Source organism: Colobus angolensis, unplaced genomic scaffold (genome assembly GCF_000951035.1).
Source record: "Colobus angolensis palliatus isolate OR3802 unplaced genomic scaffold, Cang.pa_1.0 Scaffold1, whole genome shotgun sequence".
NCBI lineage: Eukaryota > Metazoa > Chordata > Mammalia > Primates > Cercopithecidae > Colobus > Colobus angolensis.
In genome coordinates, this window is record NW_012110918.1 from 12,339,586 (window position 1) to 12,344,799 (window position 5,214).

At 47.0% G+C, this 5,214-nt stretch overlaps 1 protein-coding gene across 1 annotated transcript in view; it reads right to left on the bottom strand.

Moving 5' to 3' along the window:
- PRPSAP1 (phosphoribosyl pyrophosphate synthetase-associated protein 1) overlaps positions 1–2,788 on the bottom strand; it is a 41,198-nt gene extending 38,410 nt beyond the window's left edge. Inside the window, exon 1 of the mRNA XM_011949868.1 lies at positions 2,720–2,788. The gene's annotated coding sequence lies outside the window, so the exon portion shown is untranslated. The remainder of the gene's footprint in view (positions 1–2,719) is intronic.
- Positions 2,789–5,214: the final 2,426 nt, after the last annotated feature.

The window sequence follows — 5,214 nt, forward strand, 5'->3', positions numbered from 1 at the left end:
CTCCTCTCTCGGCATCAGGCTGATAACTGGCGCTCTGCCCCTCCGGCTTCCCGAGACACTGCTATTTACGTGATGCATGATTCACACTCATTTATTGCCAGAGAGTACGATGCTTTGCCTTGGTACTTTATTGAGAGCACAATAAAAATAAAGATGAGCTACTAATAAAATGTCAAAAGAAAATGTCAATTAGTATTTCCTCAATGAGGGCAATGCAGCCCCTTCCCTCAATACCACAGGGTAAGACTCCGTCTAAAAAAAAAAAAAAAAAAGAAAATGTCAATTAGTACATCCTCAATGAGGGCAATGCAGCCCCTTCCCTCAATACCACAGGGTATGGACCCTCACAACCAGAAATTTGTTAGGATCTTCCTACAGATATACCTGAAACACGGACAACAAGATGGACATACGATGAGGCTCACAAGAGCCTCTATCGTGTCAGCATAAGACTAGAAACTGACACACGAGACAGTGAATAAACCGATGCATCCACACAAGTTATCATGAAGCAGCAGGAAGACAATGGAAACACATCTTCCTTCCAAGGTATGTGAATCTCATTATAGTGAAAGAGCCATCATGGTGAAACCCAAATTGAGGGACATTCGACAAAGTAATTGGTAAAATGTCACAGTCTTCAAATGTGTCAAAGTTTTCAAAGTCAAAGCCGGGTGTGGTGGCTCATGTCTGTAATCCCAGCACTTTGGGAGGCTGAGGTGAGTAGATTACTTCTGAGTCCAGGAGTTCAAGACCAGCCTGGGCAACATGGCGAAAACGTCAATTAGCCCAGGATGGTGGCACACGCTTATGGTCCCAGCTACTAGTGAGGCTGAGGTGGGAGGATCGCTTGAGTTCAGGAGCTTAAGGCTGCAGTGAGTCATGATCGTGCAACTGCATTCCTACATGAGTGACAGAACAAGACCTTGTCTCAAAAAAAAAAAAAAAGAAAGAAAGTCAAGGAAAGGCTGTGAGGAACTGCTCCAAACTAAAGAAGACTGAATAGGGCCGGGCGCAGTGGCTCACGCCTGTAATCTCAGCACTTTGGGAGGCTGAGGCAGATGGATCACTTGAGGCCAGGAGTTTGAGACCAGCCTGGCCAACACGGTAAAACACCATCACTACTAAAAATACAAAAAAGTTACCTGGGCATGGTGGTAGGTGCCTGTAATCCCAGATACTCAGAAGGCTGAGGTAGAATCACTTGAACCCTGGAGGTGGAGGTTGCAGTGAGTCAAGATCACGCCACTGCACTCCAGCCTGGGCAACAGAGTGAGACTCCGTCTCAAAAAAACAAAACAAACAAAAATGAAACATAAAAAGCATCCAGCACACTGGTGGCACTCAGTGCATTCTTATGACTAATATGGTCTGGAGAATGTAAACTGATCAGGACATGAAGGTCTGGATTTTTCAGAGACACAGATGGTGTAATTGCCCACTCCCTGAGAGACGATGAGGAGATAGTCCCACATAGAAGCATGGACGCTCCCAGGCCAGGATTCCCCAGGCGTCAGTCCCCTGCCCTCAGGGAAGCAAGAGCGATGCTCTCTGAAATGGAGATAGGCTAGAAATAGGCCACGGTGCAAGATAAAATGCAGTGCAAAAACCTGTCTTGATGGGCACGAACCAGGAGCAGTTATGCACCACACTTAACAACTAGAAGCTTTTCAGCAGAGCTGAGCTGACAGACACTGGCCTGGGGTCAGTGCAAACCATGGGAAAACACTTTGTCCTTGAGGAGCTTAAAGCCTGGGGAGTGGTGGCTCACGCCTGTAATCCCAAAACTTTGGGAGGCTGAGATGGGTGGATCACTCAAGGCCAGGAGTTCAAGACTAGCCTGGCCAACATAGTGAAACCATGTCTCTACTAAAAATACAAAAATTAACCGGACATGGTGGTCGGCACCTGTAATCCCACCTACGAGGGAGGCTGAAGCAGGAGAATCACTTGAACCCAGGAGGTAGAGGCTACAGTGAGCCAAGACTGTGCCACTACACTCCAGCCTGGGCAACAGATTAAGACTCTGTCTCAAAAAACAAAGCCTGCAGAGAAGTACACAGGTAACAGTACAGCGTGACAAACGGTAGGAATTCCAGAAGACAGTAATTGTATTTGGGGAAGCATTAGTTTCACATGCAAATGAATGTATAACTTTTTCTTTTTCCTTTGATGAGACGAGTCTCACTCTGTCGCCCAGGCTGGCGTACAGTGGTGTGATCTCAGCTCACCTCCGCCTCCCGGGTTCAAGCACTTCTCCTGCCTTAGCCTCTCAAACACCTGGGACTATAGGCACACACCACCATGCCCGGCTAATTTTTGTATTTTTTTTTTTTTTTTTTTTGAGGCGGAGTCTCACTCTATCGCCCGGACTGGAGTGCAGTGGCCGGATCTCAGCTCACTGCAAGCTCCACCTCCCAGGTTCACGCCATTCTCTTGCCTCAGCCTCCCGAGTAGCTGGGACTACGGGTGCCTGCCACCTCGCCTGACTAATTTTTTTTGTACTTTTTAGTAGAGATGGGGTTTCACCGTGTTAGCCAGGATGTTCTCGATCTCCTGACCTCATGATCCGCCTGCCTCGGCCTCCCAAAGTGCTGGGATTAGCATGCCCAGTCTGAATGTATAACTTTTAAAAATAAGTTGTTGTTCATATGAAAAGATAATCAATTATATTCTTAAGGTTTTTACAGAAAAGAGATAAAGTAGTCAGTCCTCTTACCTGGGTATTGTCTGTATAATGAAAATATCTTGGCCACGAACAGATTCTTTTATTTCAACTCTTGTTTCTGAAAAATAAAAATGTTCTAAAGTTTTAAGAAAAGCTCCTATGTGTAAAAAGGAGAAAAAAAAAAAAAAGCACTTCATGCTGGGCACAGTGGCACATGCCTGTAATCCTAGCACTTTGGGAGGGCCAAGGAAAGGAGATCACTTGAGCACCAGAGTTCAAGAACAGCCTAAACAACATGACAAAATCCTGTCTCTACAAAAAGTACAAGAATTAGCTGGGCACGGTGGCTCACGCCTGTAATCCCAGCACTTTGGGAGGCCGAGGTGGGTGGATCACTTGAGGTCAGGAGTTCGAAACCAGCCTGGCCAACATGGTGAAACCCCGTCTCTACTAAAAATACAAAAAAATAATTAGCCAGCATGGTGGCAGGTGCCTGTAGTCCCATTGGGAGGATCACCTGAGCCAGAGAAGTTCATGGCTGCAGCATGAGCTGAAATTGTGCCACTGCACTCCAGCCTGGGCAACAGAGACCTTGTCTGGAAAAAAAAAAAAAAAAGCAAGCAGAAAAGCCAAGCACTCATGATGCAACAGTTAGATAACATTTGGAGGGAGTAAAGATGAATCTAAACCAACATTTCACCTGGTGCAAAAGAATATATCTTGGAGCAGTATGAAGAAGAGGAAGCAAGAACAACCCCCAGACTGACCGCAGTCCGTGCACTGCCACTGCATTCCGCTCCCAGTGCCTACATCTGGCCGCCTTCGCTGCCACCATGCCCAAGAGAAAGGCTGAAGGGGATGCTAAGGAAGATAAGGCCAAGGTGAAGGACAAACCACAGAGAAGATCCATGAGGCTGTCTACTAAACCTGCTCCTCCAAAGACAGAGCCCAGGCCTAAAGAGGCCGCTGCAAAGAAGGGAGAGAAGGTACCCAAAGGGAAAAAGGTACAAGCTGACGCTGGCAAGGAGAGGAATGACTCTACAGAACGTGCCTGAACAGACCAGGCACCTGCTGGAGATGCCGAGGGAAGTGGGGGCATTTTTGACAACTGTGTACTTTTGGTGACTGTACAGTCTGAAATACTATTTTTTATCAAGTTTTATAAAAATGCAGAATTTTTTTCTTCTAAGCTATGTTGTTAGCACACAGAACACGTCACTGCTGTTTTGAGGGAAGGGGCACATGTCATGAATAGAATGTCTTCGAAGCTGGATTGATGTGGGGAAAGCACCTTTCCCTTCCAGTTTTTTTGTTGTTGTTGTTTTGTTTTTTTTGAGACAGAGTTTTGCACTTGTTGCCCAGGCTGGAGTGCAATGGCGCGATCTCAGTTCACCGCAGCCTCTGCCTCCCAGCTTCAAGTGATTCTCCTGCCTCGGCCTCCCTAGTAACTGGGATTACAGGCATGTGCCACCACGCCCAGCTAATTTTCTATTTTTAGTAGAGATGGGGGTTTCTCCATGTTGGTCAGGCTGGTCTCAAACTCCTGACCTCAGGTGATCCGCCCGCCTCAGCCTCTCAAAGTGCTGGGATTACAGGCGTGAGCCACCACGCCTGGCCCCTTCTAGTTTTGAGACTTCCTCTGGGCTCCCAGTAAGAGGGGTCCCCTGAGTTTGACACACATGGCCACCTCAGCACACAAAAGCCTTGTGGTCTGAAAAGACAAATCCGTGTCTACGTCCTCTCCTCCCTTTCCACCTTTCAGCATAGACTTAAATCCCTTAAAGCTAGACACTGTTGGGACCTGATCCCCCACAATTGATTTCCAGTGTGTCAGGCAATCTGCACCTTCCAGTGATGCCACTGACATGGCGCCCTTCAAAACAGCAGTGGTCCTGTTTCTACACTGTGGATCCTCAGATAAATTCTGCCATTTTCATTTCACTTCCTGAGAGTCAGGGTCAGCTCGTGAAAAGTTGTTAAACATGCTAAATGTTCACTGGGTTTTACAGTGACTTACTGATTTTTGGTAGTTCATTGAAAAGGGGAGTTTGAAAGTTATTGGGCCGGGCGCAGTGGCTCAGGCCTGTAATTACAGCACTTTGGGAGGCCGAGGTGGGCGGATCACCTGTGGTCAGGAGTTCAAGACCAACCTGACCAACATGGTGAAATCCTGTCTCTACTAAAAATACAAAAATTAGCCAGGTGTGGCTGCACACGCCTGTAATCCCAGCTGTTCGAGAGGCTAAGGCAGGAGAATTGCTCAAACCTGGGAGGCGGAGACTGCAGTAAGCTGAGATCACGCCACTGCACTCCAGCCCAGGGGACACAGCAAGACTCTATCCCAAAAAGAAAAAACAAAAAAAGAAAGTTATTGTATGCTGTTAATGATTGTCTGCCCATGTCCTGCCTGAAATACCATGATTGTATATTGAAAGTATCTTCACTTTGGGAGGCCGAGACGGGTGGATCACGAGGTCAGGAGATCGAGACCATCCTGGCTAACACTGTGAAACCCCGTCTCTACTAAAAAATACAAAAAACTAGCC